The following is a 24,444-nucleotide window of genomic DNA, read 5'->3' as shown; positions in this document are numbered from 1 at the left end:
GTATATATTTTTTTGCTTGTATGTGTGTGTGACTGGATGGATTAAGGTGATTGTCAGCAGGAGTCTTCATGGAAAAACTGGGTTAAGAATGTAAAGAACATTTCAAGTCTGGATAGGCTGCAGCAGGAATTGACAATGCATACCAATTGGAAGGGTTTTTTTTATGTATATGTCATTTTACGGGATTGGTTATATGTACTGAATTATAAGGGTTGGGAGGGTGGCCTAAAGGTTAAGGTGTTTGCCTTAGAAACGCAAGGTACAAGGTTTGAGTCTCACAAGGGATAATTGGCTAGGCTTACAATTGCTCGCAAGGGCAACTAACCTATGAACCTAAGAGGGAATAAATACAGGAGTCTAGGGCTGGCTGTGGAATTGGGGCTGGTAAGGAAGCAAAGTAGGCTGTGATTAATAATCACAGTATTATTTTGACAGTCTGCTGGGGCAGCTGTAGCACAAGTAATTGTAAGAAGACCCATTTAAAATAAAGTACATGCTAATTATGGAATAAAAATAATTAGTTATTAGTTGTGGTCATGCACAGTCATTCCTAGCCCAAATTAAATTGGCTAACAATAGACAAATTGTTAAAATGGGTGGGGAGGCATTCACAGATGTTTTCCTGTCCTAAACTAACGGAGTTTCTTTTAAAAACAATTAACTAAGAAGAAGATGGAAGCCTTGCTAACAATTAGTTTAACTGGTACTGGAAGCTCAGTTACCAAATAGCAAATGCAAGTTAGCTCTGCTGTATTTATTATTAGTTATTTAACATGTCTTTTGCAGGTTGAAAAGGAAAGTAGAATGTTTTAATCAGGGGATTCAGTGGCTGATGTGGAGTGTCTTGTTGGTCAGTTGTAAAAGCTGGTCTTCAGTGCCCTCTCAAAGGCAAAAAAATACAGTCTCCATGGGAACCCAATAACATCCCTGGCTGTATCCTACACAAACTCAGGCATGAGCTCTCAGCTTCATTAGGCACCTTGTTCAACCCAAGCCTGAGGACTAGCTTTGTCCCAGCCAATTGGAGGACAGCCACTGTAACCCCTCTACGCAAAGGTGGATCGTCCACTGACACAGGCGATTATAGGCCCATCAACTTAACTAGTCTGGCCTGCAAGGCCATGGAATGCATTATCATGGACCTTATAAACAAGGACATTGGCAACTTCCAAAAGCTTGCCCCCACACAGTTTGGTTTTGTCAAAGGGAGATCATGCCTGTTACACTTAGTCGACTTCTTCGAAACCATTCACAGAGCCATGGATGAGATGAAGACAGTGCATACCACATACCTTGATCTAGCCAAACCATTCAACACTATTCCCCACTCTCAGGCATAATAAAGTCTCCCAGCTAGGCATCAACCCGTATGTTACCAGATGGGTAGCTAAATGGCTCACTGATGGAACTCAGTCAGTCAATATAGGGGAAGCCACCTCTTGTAGTAGACCCGTAATGAATGGTGTACCCCAAGGATCAGTCTTGGGGCCTCTCTTGTTTGGTATATATTTTTCCGAGGTGCAAGCCAAAACCACTTGGCTGTGGTTGACCATGTGTGCAGATGACTGCAAGCTGGCTGCTGTCTTAAATTCTCTTAGTGATGTCAATATCCTCCAAGAGGGCCTTACCCAAACTAATGACTGGTGTCAGAAGCATGGCCTCAAACTGAATGCCAAGAAATGCATCTTTATCCCCTTTGGGTAAAATGGCATCCTCACTTATTGTCACATTAATAAATACGTACTAAGCACGCAGTCAGTTGTGAGGGACTCTGGGCACCTAGGTTGATTGCAACCAAAGACTTCCCCCATCTTTGGAATAGACTCCCTGTCCTTAACAAGCTGAGTACCTCGATAGCCCATTTTAAGAGGAACCAGGATGACTGGATGGGAAACAGAAAATGCACCCCTGAGATCTCACCTGTATCCCTGCTGAACAGGGAAGACAGTTGGTGACTTTGTGGGACCATGGGCAAAATTCTTGGCTAGGCTTATAAGGGCCTCTGGGCCAATAGCTTAGTGTCATCCTATGAACTCATAAGAACCCAAACTGCAGGTTGAAGTTACGTTTTGCAAGTTGAAAAGGAAAGTGGAATGCTGTATTAAGGGAGGGGGTGTGCAGTAGTAGATGTACAATGCCTTGTTGTATATTGTGAAAGAAGAACACAACCTGTAGTCTAACCGTATACATTTGTGTAAATACAGTCTGCAGACAGATCATATTGGTGGAACTTTTGACTTGTTCAAAGAAAAGCCCCTCGCTGACCCTCTTCAAGCGAAATTTGGACGCGTGGATGGGAAATCGCAAATTCACCCTTGGGATCTCTCCTGTATCCCTGCTAGACAGAGGCACAGTAAACTAATCTTAAAAGGGTACCTTCTGTGACCTACTTTACAGAGGCGCACAGTAGGCTAATCTAATAGGGAGGCGGAAGCCAAATACACTCTGGCTAGGCTTATAAATGCCCTAGGGCAGATAGCCTAGTATCTACCTATGAACCTATAAAAATGTGTACTCAACCTCAGGGAGCATATATTCTATTTCTTCAGGATGTGGTAACTGCATGATGTGTTGAACTTGTGCCTTTAAAACTGCTCAGCAATGTTTTCCTCCATCATTCTTCTGCTTTACCTATTTGGGCTAGAATTGTCCCCTGCTGAGGGTGATTTTCTTACTTTGTCTTCATGTACGGAAAGAAGGAACAGGAAAACTAAGCTCAAATTTGGAGGATACTGCATTTCTTTTGAATGTAAATATTTCAGAAAGTCATAATTTGGTAGCATTAGCCACATTTTTCTTCTAAGTGCTTTCAGAAGTTTTTGTTTTTTCCCATGTTAATTTATTTTACCTGATCTAACTCACTGTTTGTTCTGCTCTAATACCAAGAAAATTACTTTGTGGCGGTCATTTACCTGGGCTGCAGTCCATATGGGCCTTAATTGCCTTGATCCATATTATTTAGTCAATATCCACAATGTATGTGAAAAGTTTTAAAGAGGCTTCACGCAGTAAGAGGTAGAAATGCTCTCCCTCCCCCAGTTTTTGGATGCAAGGCATAGTCTTCCTTGTGATTCAGAATTGCCCAAAATGGAAAGATTGACAGACTGCTTGTGGCCAGCTGTATCAGCATGTATTTTAGATTGTGCAGCAGATAAAGGATGCCGGAACAAATGATGTACATTCTGAATGCCGACACGACCTGTAGATACCAAATCATTTTAAGGCTTTATGGATTTATCAATTCCTTGTTTTTTTAATGTAAAGCTTCCTGCTCTATTTTTGGGTATAATTTGCCGAAGATGCCTAACATTTAATAAGAAAGCATATCCTTTGCTCTTGCATTTTAGGGCTATGTTGTTAACTTTTTTTTTTTTTTTTAAATTTCAGTTGCAAAGACGTTTCTGAAGTACTTTTTGTTTGTTCATGTACAAGGCAAACACATTTTATTGTTACAGTAGTAGCATATGGAATAAAATATAAATTCCTGAACTGCCTGTTATATCCATTTCAGAGTGACAAGGTAGTTGAAGCCCATTCCAAAACTAAGTTCAAAGCAGAGAAAGTAGTCCTGGACAGTCCATCATGGAATGCAGAGATACAAAACACCTAACTTGAGAGGATCACCTTTAAAATCACACAGGTGAACAGCTGAACTACTAACCATTTTACTGTTTTAGGTTCATAGGTTCATACTAGGCTATCTGCCCGAGGGCATTTACAAGCCTAGCCCATCGTTTTGTGGCTTACGCCACCCCTTTAGTATGGGGAACTATACCCATTATTTTGCTGTGCCTCTGTCGAGCAGTGACACTGAGGTAATCCCTGGGGTATATCTGCGATCTCCCATCCATTGGTCAAGATTTCTCTTGAACAAGGCCAGCGAGGTGCTCTGCCTCACATGTACCGGGATTTTGCACAGCATAGGGAGTCTTTGGTGTCGAGGTTTAAGTCTCGCTCTGATGGATCTAGATTTTTGAGGTGAAGCATATTCATCAAATCTGGGTTTGACATGGCCTTGTATGTTAGGCAAAGGTCACCTCTGAGCAAGCGCGACTGAATAGAGCTGGAGTTCTTTCAGTCGGGCAGCATAGGACAGATTTTTGAGACCCTTTATCCTTTTGGTGAGGAACTTTTGGCCTCCAGCTGCTGCAAGTGTCGGGTCAGATACATTCCGAATGGGGCATTGTACTCAATCATTGGTCTGATGAGTGATGAGTAAAGGGAGACTATGACCTCCCTTGATCTAGATGAGAACCCCTTCATGATAAGGTGGGCAACGTAGAAGGTCTTCCTAACCACCTTAGCTACATGGGTGTCGAATGACAGACTACTATCAACCTGGGTCCCCAGGTCCCTGATAACTTCTTCTGTGCTCAGTGGATTGCCACCTATTTGGTAGCTAGGGGTAACCTTGTTTTTCCCGAAGGGTATGACTATGCATTTTTTGGCATTTAACTTTAGGCCGTGGCTCTGGCACCAGTTATCCGTTTCTGTGAGACCCTTCTGAAGGATATCTGTGTCAGATGTGTTTTCTACTATGGCGCCCAGTTTGCAGTCATCTGCAAACTTTGTCATAACCCTCCTGTGTTTGCTTGTACTTCAGAAAAGTAGATGCCAAACAAGTGGGCCAGGACTGAGCCCTGTGGGACACCACTTGTGACAGGCTTTGAGTCTGACATGGCGCCAGCAACTCTGACCCTGTGGGTTCTGTCACTCAGCCAGTTTGCAACCCGTCTTGTGATGTATGGGTTAACATTTGAGCTGATGAGTTTTCAATGATACCCGAGTGGGGTATTGTATCAAGGCCTTAGCCAGATCGAGGTAGGCTGTATGGACTGCCTTTCCTCATCAATGGCTTTGGTGACTGTTTGAAAAAGTCAACCAAGTTTAAAGGCATGATCTGCCTTTGACAAAGCCAAACTGGGTTGGATCCAAAGTCTGCAAATTCCTATGTCTTTATTTATGAGGTCCATTATGATCCTCTCCATGGCTTTGCAGATAAGGCTTGTCAAGCTAATGGGCGGTAATTTTCGGTGGAGGCACCGCCTTTGTGAAGTGGGACCACAGTTGCAGATCCAGAGGTAAGACTTTGATTAAACAGCTGTCCTAGCTGTGGGTTTAATTCCTCATTGAGTTCGTGGAGCACACAGCCGGGGACACCATCAGGTCCCATGGATGCTGTGTTTTTGCTTTGGAGAGCAGTTCTCACTTGGGCACTGGAGATGTTTGGGGGCTGCAATCTTGGGTTTTGGTATAGATATCTCACCTTTTGGGGGAGGGGAGAAGTTTGCACTGAACCTGTCAGCCAGTATGTTGGCAATGTCATAATCAGTAATCTTCACATCATTTTGAACTAGTTCTGAGCATATCTGGGAGTTTCCTCCCAGGTTTCTAACATAGCTAAAGAAGGCCTTATGATTGTCCTTTGTCTTTAGCTATTTTTCTCTCAAAATTTGCTTTGGATGATTTTATGAGAGCTCTTAGTTTATTACTTATAGTGATCAAGGGTGTCTTACCTTTTAAGGATTTTGCTCTATCTTGTAGTAGCTTCCTCCTTTTGTTGTAGAGTTTGTTTATGGCTGGGGTCCACCAGACTGGGCCTTGCCTTTGGTACAAAGAGTCTTTGTTTGGATTGCCTTATCCATGCAGTCCTGCAGGTGCTGGTAGAAGGCATTTGTAAGTGATTCAGCTGCTTGAGTACTGTTTTCCGGGGCCTTAAAGGAGACCACACTAGTCTTTAGAAGTGTGAAGTCGGCTTTTGAGAAGTTCTTTACTGTGGTCTTTTTTATTTCAGGTGGGGGTGGGATGAGGACCTCCAGCGAGATTAGTTTGTGATCTGATCTCACCACCTTGTATAAAAGCAGTTTTCAGTCTGTATAGCAATCTGAGTATCTAACTGGCTTTTTAGGTAGACTAAATAGCAGTCGGTTCTGTGGCATAGAGGTGAAAGCCCTAACTGCTGGCCAGGAAACCCGTGGTTTGATAGAGGTTTGGGCTGTGTCACTGGTAGGGGAGGATAGGCTGTGACAAGTGGAGTACCACAAGGTTCAGTCTTGGGTCGCCTCCTGTTTGGGATCTACTTCTCTGAAGTACAGGCCAACACAGAGGGCCTCTGGCTGACAAAATTGACAGATGACTGCAAATTGGGTGCCATAGTAGAGTCCCCAAACAGTGTGGACATCCTGCAAAGGGGCCTCACTGGGACTGATGCCTGTTGTCAGAGCCATGGCCTCAAGCTCAGTGCCAAAAAATGCATTTTCATCCCCTTTGGTAAAAACCCTGCACCCTTGGACTGCCACGTAGGTGGCAGCCCACTTAATGCCAAAGGAGTGATGAGACCTCAGGATTCTAGTGGACAGTAGCCTCTCCTTTGATAATTACAACGCCACAGTTGTCAGGAAATCCCTCTAAGTGGCATACCTCAGCATGAAAGGGTTCACATCCAGGAAAAAAGAAGTCATTGTCCCCCTCTACTCGGCTCTCATCAGACCCATTATAGAGTACAATGCCCCATACCTTACAAGTCATCTGCAGCAGCAGCTAGAAAGGCCACAAAAATACCCCACAAAGTGGATTATGGGACTCAAACAGTTACCCTCTGCTGACCGCCTCAAAAAAACTCTGGCTTTACTCGGTAGCATATCACCTACTCCAAGGTGATGTCTGCCTAACCTACAAAGCTATGTCAAAACCTGAGCTGCTGGACATGCTACACCTAAAGAAATCCCAATCCCTCAGAGCCACTCGCTCTAGAGACCTAAACCTTGTCACCACAATTAACAGAAGATGCTGGAGGGATAGATTCCTGGCCCAGAGACTTCCCATACTCTGAAACAAACTACCTATCTATGTCGAGCAGAGTTCGTCATTAGCACTCTTCAAGAAAAATCTTGATGAGTGGATGGGTAATAGGAAATTCACCCCAGGAATTACATTGGTGGCCCTGCTAGACAGGGGTGCAGGTAAATAGCATCCATGGGTGGTGAAAGCCAGGGACCCTTGTTGGCTAGACTTACATAGGCCCTAGGGCCAATAGCCTAGTACCTACCTATGAACCTATGCCTATCTTGGGAGGGGGAGGGTGCACACCTGGGTGCACCTTATCCTTGTTTTTCAGGGAGGGTCAGGTACATGCAGGGGGTCATTGTCTTTAAGGAGGCAGGATATTGGCTGAATTGCTACAGAGGTGAGAATGCTGAAGCATCACATCTATTGCACTTCCTTCCCTCTGACATGGGTGTGTGTGTGTGTGTGTGTAAGGGGATGGTAGTCTTTGTCTAGCTCCCCTGGGTGCCTCAGCCGCCTCACTGTCAATGAACATAGGTCACCGTTAGTAATGGAACTGCCTACTCTGATCTCATCGATACTCCGTATATGTTCGCTAACAAATTCAGTACAAATCTCTCTCCAGAGACAGCTATACAAAAACCTCTTTATACCCAAGGATCTCAAACTTCTCATCATCACAAAAAAATATTTTTTTTATTTAATTTTATTTTGTTTTGTTTGCCAGGTTTGTCTCACTAGGTTTAATTAAAAAGATCCTTTCAGGGGAGGCCCAGGGAGAAACTATTGTATATATTGCAAACATTTTTAATGAGCTGTTCCATAATGTATGTTAACAATTACACATACATTTGCTAATTAGATTATGTTCGTATGAAATAAAGGAGGTGATTAAAGTATAAAATATACTTCTACATTTAGTGGATTTTGAACTGTAGACATTTGAATAGGATTATTGGTGGGTTCATCAAATAGATAATAGGTCTTTTTGATTAGAAATTCAAAGAAGTGGAAGTGAGGGCAGGAACTCCTTAGGGCAGAAAATGTGAATATTATAGTTAAGAGGTAAAATACAAAACCACCTCCTGGAAGTGAGAGGAAAGCCCAGATAAACAGTCAATGGAGTGTAGACACACACTTCACTTTTTCCCTTAGAACTGATCTAGTTCTCATAATAAACACCCTATTCCCACTCTAAAGCCTGGCACTTGCTCACTAAAGCAATTATATAAGTCAGCACTAAAAAATTAAAAGCACTACACCCTCACAAACTCCCCTTGAGTACTTTGTTCCCCATTGGCCCTTTTTTTCAATTATAAAGGAATTCCCAATACTATTCTAGCATGTCCAAAGGTCAGTTGTCAATCTCCTCTCCGGTCCAGCTGGTGAATCTGGGAATCTTGAGGCAATGTTACAACTGCCTCATGTACACAGGCAACCCTCTCCTCCTCCCAACAAATTCCAACACATGTGAGAGATGCAACCATATAGCCAAACTGGAGGCTACGCTCTCTCAACTCAGTACTGGCGTAACCAGTCAGGAGGAGAAGGAAACCACACTCACTACAATTCCAGTCTCACATAGTCCTACCACGACAGCAAACCAAACACATAAACACACAAAAACATACTCGGAGGCTCTAAATAAAAATCTGCCTAAGCAGCAGATACCTCCAAAGCAGACACCCAAGCAACTGCTACTCCAAAACAAAACATGTGCAACACATAGCTCGCAAAGCCAGTGTGCCGAACAGTCACAGCCCTTAAGGCTAAACAACACACCTGATACACTTGTAATAGGTGACTCTATCGTCAGGCACACTGACGTCCCGCTCACCAGGCTGAACAAGGAGAAGGTCACGGTGAGCTGCCTGTCGGGTGCTAGGATCCGCCGCATAACACAAGTACTCAGGTCACTCCAAGGCAAGTACAAATATGACTCAGTCATTGTCCATGCTCGTGTGAATGACCTGAGACGTACCTCCCTGGACTGCATGAAAAGAGACATAGAGGAGCTCTCTGAGCATGTAGCCCAGGCCGGTATGACCCTGACCTTGAGTAGCATCTTACCCTCACCAAGAATGATGCCACAATATGAAGACAAGATGATCAATTTCAACAATTGGCTTAAGTACTGGTGTCATTCAAAGGGGATCCAATGCCTGTCTGCCTGGGATGACATGCTCGACAAGCCACGATGCTTCGCTAGGGACGGCTTGCACCTGTCACCCCTGGGCTTTCGGATATTGGCAAAGGCTCTTGCCATCCCCATAGTGCCTTTTTTAGGCAAGGCTCAAAAGACAAACCCACCTCCATAGGTATCACAAGGGATAAGAAACTAAGAGTAATGCTACTCAATGCCAGAAGTCTAAACCTCAAGATGCACGCACTCAAAACTCTCCTTAGCATGGAGAACATTGATATCTGTGCAGTAACAGAAACCTGGTTCAAGGCTCCCGAGAGCATCCCAGCACTACCAAGTTATACCTCATGCCATGTTTTTCGGCCCCAAAACTTGGACCGAACCACAAAAGGAGGGGGAGTATCAATATTCGTCAAAGATACCCACACCTCCAGGTTGGTGGCACAGCACGAAGCATCAGAGACTATCCATGTGCAACTAACAGTGGGTAAAACTGCCTTCCAGCTTATAGCCTGCTACAGACCACCCTCCCAAACCCAGGAACCCCAATCGGCCTTCCTGAGAACACTGGAAAATATGAAGGTCTCTCCAAACACCATTATACTGGGTGACTTCAACTACCTTAACATAGACTAGGAGGATTACTCTAGCTCCAACACCCTAGCCCGAAGGTTCCTAGAATTTATAAACTCAAATGCTATGGAACAACTTGTTGCCACTCCCACAAGAGGGGAAAACATACTGGACCTGATCATCACCAACATGGGGACTGTATGCTCCAGACCTGTAGTGTATCCCTCACTGGTAAGATCAGACCATAAACTAATCTCACTAGATATTCACATCCCGACCCCAGCCCCTGCCCAGAAAACCACAGTGAAAAACTTCTCTAAAGCAAATTTCACACTCCCCAAAACCGAGGTGGAATCCTTCAAAGCCCCCGGGCCTGTGGAAAATACGGCCCAGACTGCAGAATCCTTTATAAATGCATTCTATGAACGCCTTCAGGAATGCATGGATCATGCAATCCCAAATAAAACCAAGACCCAATCCTCCAAAGGCAGGCGTCCTGTCTGGTGGACCCCAGCCATAAACAAACTATACAATAGAAGGAGGAAGCTACTACATGACAGAGCAAAATCCCAAAAAGGGAATGCATCTCTGATCAGTATTAGCAAAAAACTACGGGCACTCATAAAATCGTTTAAGGTCAGCTTCGAGAGAAAAATTGCACAGGACACTAAGGATAATCACAAGGCTTTCTTTAGTTATGTTAGGAACCAGGGTGGGAATTCCCAGATATGCTCAGAATTAGTCCAAAATGACAAAAAATACACCGAAACCACAGACATTGCCAACATCCTAGCTGACAGGTTCAGCGCAAACTTCTCCCCCCCTTCCCTACCAAAAGGGCAAATATCTATCCCAGCAGAGTACTGCCCCCTGACATCTCAGATGCTCAGGTAAGAGCCACCCTCTCCAAAGCAAAAAACACAGCATCAATGGGATCAGACGTTGTCCCGGGCTGCATCCTACATGAACTCCAAGAAGAGCTAAACCCAAACATAAAACTACTGTTCAATCTCAGCCTTACTACAGGATATGTACCCAAAGAGTGGCGTACAGCAACAGTGGTCCCTCTCCACAAAGGTGGTGCCTCAACGGATCCTGGAAATTATTGCCCCATAAGCCTGACTAGTTTGGTCTGCAAAGCTATGGAAAGGATCATCATGGACCTCATAAATAAAGATATTGTGAACCTACAGACACTGGATCCTACCCAGTTCGGCTTTGTTAAGGGCAGATCCTGCCTCTTAAACCTGGTTGATTTCTTTGAAACAGTCACTAAGGCCATTGACGAGGGGAAGGTGGTCCACACAGTCTACCTGGACCTTGCAAAAGCCTTCAATACAATACCCCACTCGGGCATTATAGATAAGCTCACCAGCTTAAATATAAACCCCTATGTCACTAGATGGGTTGCAAACTGGCTCAAGGACAGAACCCACATGGTTAGAATTGCTGGAGCCATGTCAGACTCCAAACCAGTTACAAGTGGCGTCCCACAAGGCTCAGTCCTGGGACCTCTCGTGTTCGGTATATATTTCTGGGAGGTACAGGCTAACACAAAAGGACTGCGGCTGACCAAGTTTGCAGATTACTGCAAACTAGGCGCCATAATCGACTCTCCAGCCGACACAAGCATCCTCCAAAAGGGCCTCATAGAAACAGACAACTGGTGCCAGAGCCATGGCCTCAAACTAAATGCCAAAAAGTGTATAGCCATGCCCTTTGGCAAAAACAAAATGCCCACAAATTACCACATAGGTGGTAATCCATTAAGTATGGAAGAAGTAATTAGGGACCTGGGGACCCAAGTTGATAGCAGTCTCTCATTTGACAACCACGTGGCCAAAGTGGTTGGAAAAACATTTTATATAGCCCACCTAATCATGAAGGGATTCGTATCTAGATCAGGGGAGGTCATCGTGCCTCTTTACTCATCCCTCATCAGGCCCATAATTGAGTACAATGCCCCTTTTGGGATGTACCTTACCAGACACCTGCAGCAACTGGAAAGACCCCAAAAGTACCTCACCAAGAGGATCAAAGGGCTCAAACAGATGCCTTATGCTGCCCGGTTAAAGAAACTCCAGCTCTACTCAGTGGCATACAGCCTGCTCAGAGGCAATCTGTACCTGACGTATAAAGCCATGTCCAACCCAGAATTAATGGACATGCTGCACCTCAGAAAATCCAAATCCCATCGAGCTACGCGCTCAAGAGACTTGAACCTCAGCACTGAAATAAATAGGACATGCTGGAGGGACAGATTCATAACCCAGAGGCTCCCTTCACTCTGGAATAAAATCCCAGTCCAGGTTAGGCAGAGTCCCTCATTGACTCTCTTCAAGAGGAATCTTGATGAGTGGATGGGAGATAATAGATTTATCCCGGGTATCACTTCTGTGTCACTGTTAGACAGAGGCACTGTATACTAACCTCGAAAAAGGGCATAGCAAAATTTATTTAAAATGGGGGGCGAAAGCCAAACACACTCTGGATAGGCTTATAAATGCCCTAGGGCAGATAGCCTAGTATGAACCTATGAAGATTTATTAAATCCACTTCAGACTCTGTAGGCGCTTTCGTCCTGACAGGTATAGGACTTTATCAAAACCAAAGTACCTGCCAACTTTGCAACAGTTAAATAGCACAACACTAATTAAAGCAATCAAGAATTAAAGTAATATCCATAAAAACAGTCTTAAACAAGCCCATAAGAACCATTTTTAGCTAGTAAAAATATGTACAAGTAAAACACTGAATGTGTGATTATCAGCAATTAATAAAACTCAATAGCAATAATACTCTATATAAAAATGTGTTATAAAATAGATGCCCCATCCCTTAAAATCTGCATCAATGATGTGTGTTCATTCATTCCTGGGGGGGGGGTGTTGAGAATTAACTGCCATCTAAACTCACTCTTGTATATTTCATTAGACCAATTGTCACCCCTAATGTTTTTCTTATGCAGAATACCAAACTTAAAACCATTATAGGCATCACAAGAAAGTGTGTGTTTGTATAGGGCATTATTGTTGTGGATTTCTATGGCATCAAGGTGTTCATACATTCTTTTACATAGAGACCTTTCTGTTTTACCCACATAGAACCTGTTATAGCCCTGACAAATACAAACAAACAATATTTACATAATTTAAAGTTCCTATTCAAGCACCCATTTACTACTCACACCCATCACTAAGGGAACAAGGAGCTGTGGTTCCTTTAAACATTGTTCCTTTGTTTTGAAAGTAACGGACATCTTGACAGATATGATATGTTTTGATAAAGTCCTATACGTGTCAGGACGAAAGCCCTTACTGAGTCTGAAGTGGATTTAATAGATCTTTGTGTGTCTTTACTCCATTCACTGTTTATTTGGGCTTTCCTCTCACTTCCAGGAGTTGGTTTTGTATTTTTCTTGGTTATTTTCTACCCAAGCTACATTTTTTCATGGTTAAAGAGGTACATTATTAATCAGGTTCAGAGACTACTGTGGTTTATATTAGAAGTGTAGAGATGAGATTGTGTTATAACTGTGTGTATGGCTGGGAGGTACCAGTAAAACTATTCAGGAATTGGTGAAGACTTGTTGTTGGGCATAAGCTTCTGATTCTAGAGATATGGTTTGATGGTATGACAAGCTGAAGATTACGCTGGCATTTTTCCAAGAAATGTACAGTAGCAGGTCCATTGGGTTATGACATTTTCTTGTGTTTTAAATGAGTACATTTTATGTAGATTTCAGTGGGGGAGGGATATGATTCCATAGTTTATCTACGCTACAGTAGGTTTTTACCTGTTTAATTTACATAATTTTTTTCTTGGTGAGTGTGCTTTAACCACTTGTGATACATGGTGGTTGAATTTCAACTGGTCATCTGTAATGACCCCCACTAATATTGTGTGGTTTACTTGTTCTGTTATGATGGTATTGGCAAAGACAGTAGTGAATAATGTTGTTTTGGTAGGGATGTTTTTTGGGGTAAAGAGCAGTAATTTTGTTTTTGGGTGGTTTAGAAGTAGTTGTGAATTATTTAGCCATGCTTCATTCAATAAAGTTTGTCGGGTAAGGTATTGGGAGTTTAGAGGGAGTTTTGGCAGAGTAGAGTAGGTTCTGGTCAGGCTGTGTTCCTGTTCATTTCTAAAAGTGTGTTTTGCTGTCAATACATCAAGCTTTGATTAGCACAGGCTGTTGAAGGAAAGAGAGTGAGTTCAGGCTAAAAACACCCCAGAAGGTGGAATGAACAAGGGTAGCATTTTTTTGTAGCGGTGTAGATACCATTGATGAATATGTTTAAAAGTATGGTCTCAGTATAGATCTTTATGGATACCAGTAGTTACTGGCAAGAGGGCGGACAAATCATTTTTCCATTTCAATACTAAGGCTGTGTCTGAGAGGTAGCTATGGTGCCACTGCAGTGAAGAGTTGGTGAGTCCTAAGGATGAGAGCTTACATAAGCATTTCTGGTGGGAGACAGTATCAGAAGCTTTTGATCAGTCTAGGAAGATGACGGAGACTAGGTTTTTAGTGTTTCTGTGGGTGTTAACAGTATTAGCAAAATTCAACAAAGCAGTAGTTTTGCTGTGATGAGGACGGAAACTGTGTTGGGTTTAAAACAGAAGCTGGATAATTGTTAGTTGAGAATGTGCTTATTAATATATATTTCTAATATTTTGATAGGACAGATAAAATGGTAGTTGGCTTATAGTTTGAAATACCTGTTATTTATTCTGCCGTTGTGCAGTAAAATTGAGTGTTTTTTTTTTCCGTAGCAAGGGGACCTTTATTTTCAGATATGAGTCGGTTTATTATAAGTGAGACTAGATATGCTACAAGCCTCATCTGCTATTTTAAGATGTTCGCTAGGCAGATTGCCAGAGGCAGTTGTAGTAGGCTGTAATTTTTTGGTGCTATCTGTGGTTGGAAGGAGAAATGTTGAAGGAGGTCATTTGATTGACTAGTGACTTACAGTTAGAGATGGTCCCTGGGATTCAATTTATTTATGTGGGAGACCCGGAGAGGAACAACGCGAACACAGGAGAACATGCAACCCCAGCCGAGAATCCCAGAACCGAGAACCTCGATGAGGCTGCTAACACTTAAACTGTGCCACTGTGCCGCCCAGAATTAAGAAGCCTGTATGGAGTTTACATGTGTGCACGGTGATGCGTGGTGAGCAGCAGTGCTTGGTGCCCATTCATGCCGTGCACCTCATTTAAACATAAGTAAGCGAGGTTTCTTGGCTGATAACAGTGCTGCCTGCCAGGAAACCATGTAAGTGACCATGGATAACAATCCTGTTTAAATCAGAGCACTGAAGGTCCGCAGTTTTGCGGGGAATGCCACATTGCTCACCATGGCTTAACAGATAGCTCTCAATCTCTTAGTGCAAGAAGTCTGGACAAAAGCCAGCATAATGGGGGGACAATGACCCAGAAATAGGGACATATTTGACATAATTTGAAATGTGCTAGAGTAACCAGGGGTTTATGTTAAGATGCATGTTCTGAAGGATTTGAAATCTGAATCTCAAATGTATGTAATTGAGATACATCAGTCCAGAGATCATCCCAGTGATAAGTCAGAAAACCACAAATTGGATAAAGAGCACACCAAAAGATATAAAGACAAAAATCTGGACATTCTGTAAAAATCTAGACAGTTGAGAGGTATGATTAAGTATATGGTCCAAACACAGTACACGACAGTGTAACTACAGTGCAGATTACTGTGAAATCCTATTCATGGCATTCTGAACTGAAGTTGTGTAAATGATCTGTAAGGGTACATGGACTGCCACGTAAAATAAACACTCCAGTAAATGTGTGTATTGAATAGGAGCACACAGATTAATTGTAAGAATTAACACAGGGAAATAGTACATTTGAAACAACCAGCAGATGAGGGCATGTCAATGAAAGACATTTGTAGCAGCATCGCCAATTGTACATTAATATGGTACAGTAGGGACTGCACGGTGAAAATGTGCATTATGTGACAGTCACACAAGGTGACATAATAAGGGGGAGGATGTCTGTGTGAGATGAGCATCCTTACATGAATAATGTAGAGGACCTCTATCAGGGATGTTGCATACAGTTTGGGTAGGGCGCATGTTGTGAACTGTGCGAAGTGATTTGCCTAAATACGAGTGTAAAGGCTCATGGACAACATTAAAAGAAGCAAGCACAATCATGGACAATATCAGAATAATATCACCAGTAATCCCATGTCTCTGGCATAACATATGTGATTTAGAGTGATCAGATGTGATTCTGCACAAACGCACTTGTATAATTATTATGATACGTCCATACACTGAGGGTAATCAAGCATACTGTCCTGGCACTGTAACATTTGGTGGAGGTGTTAGGAGGGAAAGTGCTATACCTGTATGCAACATTACAATCAATATAGGCTAGTTGACTGGTGTGCATGGCATCTGTATATGGCACAATCCACACTGTCATGAATGTTACCCATGCCATTAATGTTATCAGACGCCTATTTATGTACTGTGTGCATCACCAGAACAGGTAGCACACATGCATTTGGTGTAACAACTTAATGGGGGTTCTGCACCATCAGACAGTAATGTTTATGTCACAAAAAGAATACCTAGGTATGGCCAATAAGATGTGTGACAGCTCACTGTGAAAAAGGTGGCACACTTTGGCTACACATCACTAGAAGATGTGTAGGGAGGTGTATGAAGAAGGGTGCATTGTACTTAGTTATTGGTGTGATGAAGGCTGCGAACTGTAGAGGTATTATAGCCTCTGATGTTGATTTCCTTCACATACTCAGTAGTTGTGTTACATGCAAGGGAGTAGTCAGCACTTTGATTACATGCTGGTGGACGTTCCACTTACCATCTACCCCAGGACATGGTCCCATACCTATTGGTCTGATTATAGGGTGTGATGTCCATATTATATGTGGGTCATATGTTTGTTTTCCTGATGTAACAAATCTCCCCGTATTTTTTTTTTTTCGTCATTGCAGGTGTTGTCATGGCTGTGGCAACAATCTTTCTGTTTTGATACTGTCTGTATTATACCCCTATTACAGTTTGAGTTAATGATTGCCCACAATCTGTAGATATTCTTTGTGTTTCACTGTTGCAGTCATCACACTTGGGTTATCTGCCTGCAGGTAGCCCTTAGTCGGCCCAAATACCAGAGTCTTGGAATTTCTGCGTCAGATGCTGTTGCCTCTTCCATGACGTCAGGGGTATAAAACATGCAGCCAACGCCATTACATCAGCTTTTCTTGCTGTGCGGGAGGCCAAAGCAGAAGCAGTTCGCAAGTGTCGGTCGGCCGCTATCTGAAATTTTTGTTTTTCGAGTTTCAAACCTGAAGTCTTCTACAGGTAAGTACCCCGTTGGGGACCCTTTTTTCTTGCTATAACCGATGTCAGGAAAATGTTAACAATTGTCTTGCCTGTGGAAAGCAAATACCTCACAGAGATTTTCATTCTTACTGCGTCACCTGCTTAGGCCCAGACCACAACGTTCTTTGCTGTCGTTTTTGTGTCTTGCTTAACACCTGAACTATTCATCAACAGGCTGTCTTTGTCACTAAATTCTTTTGCTGTTGTTTACCGTATTCCGAAATGGCTTCAATAAGCCATTTGACTACCGATCTTCCGAAAAACGTAAGGGTAAAGACAGAGACAGACTGCATAGGTCGAAAACTGCTGATGACGCTTCCATTAAGCTAGTCGTCAGTCCACCGGTACTCAGATGCCTTCACAGCCCCTGATACCCACTTCTGCAGATTCGCAAGCCTCTACTGAGACCCATTCGGAGTCTGGTATGCCACGATATGCTTCTTCGACTTAGGAACCTGCGGATGTCTCTACATTGGATGGTTCCGGAGCCGCTGTGCAGGCACCGGCATCTGAGGGTGTATTCAAACCTTCCGATGTTCGTATTAAACCAACTACTTCATTTCTGACTAAAACTTCCGAGTTTCTCATGCCCAGAGTTCGCACTATGCTTAGGAAACCAACGACCAAAGCGCATCCTCAAGCTCCCATGCCACAGAAACAAATGCTTAGAATGGCTGAAGACCTTAGTACTTTAATTAGGGGAAGCCAGCCTTCCCCCTCTAAAAGACAACAAATTGATTTTCCTTCTGATTCTTCAGATCATGAGTCCGATGATTCCTTTCCCTCTGATTACCAGGACATACCCTTATCTATCTGTGAGGATTCAGATGCAGAGGATTACATTCCCTCTGCTTCCCCTCCAGAGGACTTTTCTTTCAGTGAAACCTTGTATACCTTGAGAGCATTTCCACTGGGAATGCCAGGACTACCCACAGTCCAAAAAGAGACTCAGAGAATTTTTAGACTTGCCTCAGTACAGGCCTCTAGCTATGCCCCCTGTCCTGGATATTGTAGATGATGTCTTCATGGAATCCAGTCTTACCCCTGATACTTTACCACCAGCTCCTAGAAAGCCTGACAGGGTACTACAGAGTACCTGACTCTCACAGATTTTGTTTTTTTAAAAATCCCAGTGCGGATTCAGAGACCATTTCCCAGGGACCTAAAGGTATTGAGGCTACTACAGCCAAAACCCTATTCCTTCGGACAGGGATTCTAGGGCTTTAGACAGATGGGGTAAGAAGGTATATACCTCTGCAACCCTTACCATCAGGGCTTTAAATTGTCAGTTTCACATGTTGAAGTACCAGCAGAATATTATGGAACTAATTAAACAAAAAATGTTGTTGATTCCTGATTGTGCAGAAAATAAAGATTTACAAGAGTTCATGCATTCTGCAAACCAAGTTTGTTACTTTGCAGTGTGGTTTTGATGCCTTAGAAGCATCTTGCAGGGCTGCTGTCACTGGGTCTGTACTGAGAAGGCATGCTTGGCTGAAGGAACAAATCTTGTCAGACCATGTCAAAGCAAAACTACTAGATGCTCCATTAAACCAGGAATGTTTGGCCCCAAAGCAGTAGTAGTTCTTAAAAAGATGGAGGAAAAAGCTAAATCTATGCAGACTGTTAAAAATTTCTTACAGGTACAGCCACCTAGATTTCAGTAGGCATTGACCTTCTAAAAACTGGTCCTTTCCAGTCCCTCCCAGACCTTCTCAGTCCAAACCCAGGGGCAACAGACCACAAAGACTACAGACTCAGGGTATGCAGAGATCTAAACAATGGAGTGCTCCCACCTCAAAAACAGGGAGTGGTAAGCCACCCCCTTATGGAAAAAGTTCACAGTGACTTGTCTATCATCCTTCCCAGCCATGCCCAAGTACTTGCACCCCTAGGAGGAAAACTCGCCCTGCAAGCTTGAACACAACTTCCCAGGTGGCATTCCTCACTCCAGAAAAGCAGGTTCATTTGTCAAATTACTTCAAACTTCTGGCCACCAAAACCCAGCTATCTGCAAGAAAAATACTGCAAGCTCTAGGGTTCATGGCCTCATGCATTCTACTAATTCCATTCGCAAAACTGCATATGAGGAAACTTCAATAGTACTTAAAGTCTCTGGTGTCAACATTCTCAGGACCTGGAAACACTGATTCCTATCATTCCTTGTCTAAGGACGGAGTTCCTTTTGTGGGCAGAAGCTTGCAACCACAACAAGGGACTTCCTTTCGCTCATCCCCTCGCCACCCAAACCCTAACAACAGATGCATCAGACTATGCATGGGGGGCTCACATGGCAGGCAAATGCATTCTAGGCAAAAGGAGCCCAGGACGAATTCACCTGCATATCAATCAAAAAGAAATGTTAGCTGTACAGAATGCACAGACATCCTTCAAATACCTTATCCTTCCAGGACAACGCTTGATAAAGACAGACAACACCACAGTTATGTGGTACATAAACAAGCAGGGGGAACTCATTCCTACCCACTCTGCAGGTTAGCCATGGCCCTGTAGAACACAGCCTTGAGCAATCAAGTGCACCTGCAAGTTCAATTCCTGCCAGGCAAACAAAATTCACTGGCAGACGACTTAAGCAGAAATCTACTGGACCCACACGAGTGGATACAGAAACCCAACTCATTCAAACTTCTAATCCACAGGTGGGGACACCAGAGGTGGACCTCTTTGCTTCCACCCAAAACCATCAATTGAGCAAATTTTGCACTAGAAATCCCAACAGCCAAGCATGGAAAGTGGGTGCCCAATCCTTTACATGGGAAACCTCTCAATCTATGCCTTTCCCCCTCTGCCCCTCCTCTCAAAAGTACTACTCAAGCTCAAGCAGGACAGACCAAGGACAATCCTTATTGCACCAGACTGGCCACGCCAGCACTGGTACCCACTCCTATGCAGTCTGACAGCAGTGCCACCCTGGCACCTACATCAGACCCACTCTCTGCTGCTCCAGCAGGAGGGACAGATTTTGCATCCTCAGCTGCAAACCCTGAACCTTGCAGCCTGGCTTATTCCCTGAATACACCACCAGCAACCATCAGCAAACAGGTGCTGAATGTCATCCTTGAGGCCAGGAGGCCTAGTACTAGGACATCCTATTCAGAAAAGTGGAAAAGATACTGTTCCTGGAGGCAGTCTCAAGGAAAGGACACAGCCTTGCCCACCTTACCTCAAATCCTAGATTACCTAGCAGAGCTGCTCCACAAAGGCCTGTCCTTCTCATCAATTAAGATTCATGCTTCTGCCATCCCAGCCCATTACAATACTGAGCCACCCCTCTTCTCTCACCCTCTGATCAAACAGTTCCTGAGAGGAGCTAACTCCTGCCTGGGACCTCAACTTTGTACTGGAGAAGCTCACACTTCCCCCTTTTGAGCCTGCTGCAACAGCAGAGTTCAAATTCCTCTCTTGGAAAACAGCCTTTCTTCTAGCCATCACTTCAGCAAGAAGAGCTTCTGAGTTGCAGGCTCTCATGGCTGTGGAACCCTTCATTATTTTCCATGTGGACAGGGTTTCCCCTCAGGACTTAACCCATCATTTATGCCCAAGGTGGTATCCAATGTGGCTTTAAACCAATCCATCCAATTACCAACCTTCTTCCCCTAATCCTCAGAATAAAGGGGAAAGGATCCTGCACTCCTTGGATGTGCACAGACAGCTCAGGTTCTACCTTGACAGGACTAAGCCTTTCAGAAAATCTGACCAGCTGTTAGTCAGCTTTGCCATAGGGATAGAGGGCAAGGCCATTTCAAAGCAAACCATTTCCAAATAAAACCTATCCCACAGGGGATCAAAACTCATTCCACTAGGGCTACGTCTACCTCATTTCTCGGGGGAGTCCCTACCAGGGACATCCTGGAAGCTGCAATCTGGAGTTCTGTACTCACCTTCACCAAGCATTGCCACTTGCCTGTCTTTTCTAAATCCAGAGCTGGATTTGCCATAGCAGTCTTACAAGGCCTGCTAGCCAGCTCTAATATTTCTTGACTGCCTCCACCCTTCCTCAGCTTTGGGAATCAACCCAAGTGTGATGACTGCAACAGTGAAACATGAAGAACATAGTACAGTTTTGTACACTTAAGACCTGCGGTGGTGGTGCTGCGGTAGCGTTGTCACCTCAGAGTAAGATGCTGTCCGGTTCGATTTTCAGCAAGAGCGTCTGCTGCGTGGTGAAATGCATGAATGGGCGTGCCTTCGTTGAAGGTTGTGCATCAGGGCTGGTAACTCGGCACGTAAAAATCAACTACCAATGATTAGTGGACTGGAGTTCCGCTGTGGCGACCCCTAACCGGGAAAAGCCGAAAGACACAACAACCATAAATGTAGATGTTTGATTGCATTCACTGTTGCAATCCTGGTTCGCTCCCTCCAGCCCCCTTACTTGTCTATGCTTTCTGCCTTTGCTCTTTTTGGCCATATCTTATGGCTATGGTATTTACTTTTTACTGGAGGTGTTCCACACCATTTAATTGCTTCCTATTTTGTGGGCTCCTGACATCTGGGTCAAGACAAACTGATGTATTGGCGTTGGCTGCATGTTTTATACCCCTGGCATCATGAAAGAGGTGACAGCATCCGATGCAGAAATCCCATGACTCTGGTATTCGGGCCGACCGTGGGCTACCTGCAGGCAGATAACCCAAGTATGATGACTGAAACAGTGAATGCACTCTAACATCTACATTTATTGTAAGTGTGCACAACTGTACTTTCTTCAGGCAGCTGTTTGGACACAGGATGTATATGTCATTTGTGGTGTCCATCACTTAAATAATGGACAGGAGAGGGCCTAGCAGACAGCCCTGATGTATGTGCCTGAGATCTAGGTCACATCACATATTAAGATGCCATGTATGTGATACACCCATCTACCCACTTAGTGATATAGGTGTACATGGCGACATCTGACAGTGCTGAGTGAATACCTCAGTGTGGATTTGTCAAATCCTTGCCCTTGTCATGTTTAAAAGGCTGATAGTGTTGGCGTCATGCATCCCCTCAATGATCTCTTTTAGGTAATCTAACAGATGTAACAGACATGATGTAACATTAACAACTCACATAGGTCTGTTGCACACAGCTGGGATATCACTAGTGTCCATTTAGAAAAGATCTATGATGACATGTTTGTCTACCTCACAGATGGAGGAGAGTCAGGATGTGTCTGTACATGCATAGATCTGATGTTGCTCCCCCCCCCACTCAAATGGATGCATGTTGAAAACACCCTTCTGCAGCTGTGTGGAGGGGGTGTTTTTTTAACTGTCTCAGGAAGGTGTATGTGATGAGTCACGTGATAGATGATCTGTGATGTTGTCACAGTCCATTGATTCTGCGTGATAGGCCTGGATTTAGATAAGACCATGCATATTGGCAGTCCTCAACTGGCCTGGGGTTTGAACACAATCCTCCACGCTGGGATCATTGAGCAACTCTCCCAGCTGGGGATTAAACCTCATGTCACTAGATAGGTAACTAGTTGGCTCACTGACAGAACACATAATGTGAAAGTTGGTGAATCAACCTATAACAGGAGAGCTGTCACCATTGGTGTACCCAAGGGATCCATGCTTGGTGCTCTACTGTTTGGAATCTATTTCTTGACAGTTCAGGCTAAAGTATATGGCCTTTGGCTGACCGTGTTTGTTGATTCTTGCATACTGGGTGCAATCATTGAGTCCACCTGTGATGATAACATACTACAGGCGGGGATAACACAGACAAATGATTGGTGAGAAAGCCACACAGTCTACAAATAAATTCAAAAATGCATCTTTGTTTTGGCCTTCTGCAAAGTGTAATTTCCTGCTAATTACAGCATTGACAATAGTCCTGCTATGTTGAAACCCAGTGATGCAAACACACGTACATAGCAGTCTGAACTTTGACCACCAATTGTCTATACTGGTATTTAAAGCCAGTGTTTTGCATATCATAAGTCATGCCGTTGTAGTCAGATCTCAGGATTATATTACAACACTGTATTTGAACCTCATCAGAACACTAATACACAGTATAATGCTCTCTTTTGTATGTACCTCACCAGACACCTGCAGCTGCTGGAGACACCACATAGGTTAATCGCCAAGAAAACAAAGTACATACAAACCATGCTATGATGTATTTGGATAGACTAAATTGCATGCCACTCTAATCCGTATCGTTAGGATGAGGTGACTTCTGCCTGGCCTCCAGGCCTGTCTCTGACCCTACCCGAGTGGGAATAGTGCACATCCACAAATCACACATAGCTGATGATATCAACAGTGTCTGGTCAGGAGAATGTGGCAATAACAGCGTCCCACATGCTGGTGTAATGTAGTGTCAAGCAAGTACATACACACAGTTGACTGGAGTAAGAACAGAACCCCTGCCTATTTGAGTACACAGACTACAGAGCTCAGTACATTACGTGAGCACCAAGGCACAAGTCTGAATTTTACAAGACTGCAGTTCAACTTCTAGTGGATGACATCAGCAGGGCATGTTGGAGAGAGGATGTTAGGAGTTCTGCATGAAATGAATGTGTAGGCATGTGCAAGTATACACACTTATGCTCTTCTGGCTAGACCCACACACACACACACACACACACACACACACACACACACACACACACACTTGACCGCAGTGAGAACAGAACCCATACCTAAGTACACAGACTTACAGAACTCAGTACTTTAGCAAGCGCCATGGCACAAGACTGACTTTTGCAATACTGCAGGTCAGCTTATAGTGAATGACATCAGCAGGGGATGTTGAAGAGAATATGTTGGGAGGCCCACATAGGTTCATAGGAGATTACTAGCTTAATGGCCATAGGGCGTTTACAAACCTAGCCGTGTAAAAACACAAGTACTCTTATTGAGCATAATTAGATGGTCATTGTTAGCAGAGTGATTTCTTTCATAATCACTGACTGGCCCTGACCATAAGAGACCTAGGTGCCATCCCAGGGGTGAATTTGCAATCACCCATACAGTTGTCAAGGTTGCACTTGAATAGGGTCATTCAGGAGCACAGCTTCACATGCAGTGGGAGCCTGTTACAGAAGAGTGGCAATTGCTGGGAGATGTATCTGTCTCCCCAACATGTTCAGTTTGTCACAGGCTAGGTTGAGATCCCTGGAGCAAGTTATTCTTGTCCCATTTGATTTGTAGATGCCCAGCATTTCCACTAGGGCAGAGTCTGAGACTGCTCTATAAACCAGGCATAGGTCACCTCTCAGCAGCCTGCATGATATGAGTACAGTGACAGGCCTTTGTCTTTCCATGTATGTCATGTTTTGGAGGCCTTGGATTCTCCCAATCACAAGCCTCTTGTGTTTTATCCAGTTTCTTCAGGTGTCTGGTGAAGTACAGACAAAAGGGAGCATTGTATTCAGTTAGTGGTCTGATAAGGGTAGAGTACAGCAGAGCTATGACCTCCCTTGTTTTGGATGTGATGTCCTTATTTATGAGGTGTGTAATATAGAATGTGTGGCTCATGACTATGGACACATATTGATTGAAGTGTAGATTGCTGTCAATGTGT

General features: G+C 43.8%; 1 protein-coding gene across 2 annotated transcripts in view; it reads left to right on the top strand.

The window, feature by feature from the left end:
• METTL13 (methyltransferase 13, eEF1A lysine and N-terminal methyltransferase) overlaps nt 1–24,444 on the top strand; it is a 527,633-nt gene that overhangs the window by 7,866 nt on the left and 495,323 nt on the right. Inside the window, exon 1 of one of the 2 annotated variants that reach the window (XM_044062735.1) lies at nt 3,544–3,640. The exons of the other annotated variant lie outside the window; for it this stretch is intronic. The gene's annotated coding sequence lies outside the window, so the exon portion shown is untranslated. Of the gene's footprint in view, nt 1–3,543; nt 3,641–24,444 lie in introns of those variants that run through there. 2 annotated transcript variants of the gene reach the window in all.

Source organism: Protopterus annectens, chromosome 2.part1 (assembly GCF_019279795.1).
Source record: "Protopterus annectens isolate FY-2018-M chromosome 2.part1, PAN1.0, whole genome shotgun sequence".
In the NCBI taxonomy this organism is placed as follows: Eukaryota; Metazoa; Chordata; order Ceratodontiformes; family Protopteridae; genus Protopterus; species Protopterus annectens.
The sequence above is the reverse complement of the archived record's forward strand: the minus strand, read 5'-3'. Positions and strand labels throughout refer to the sequence as shown.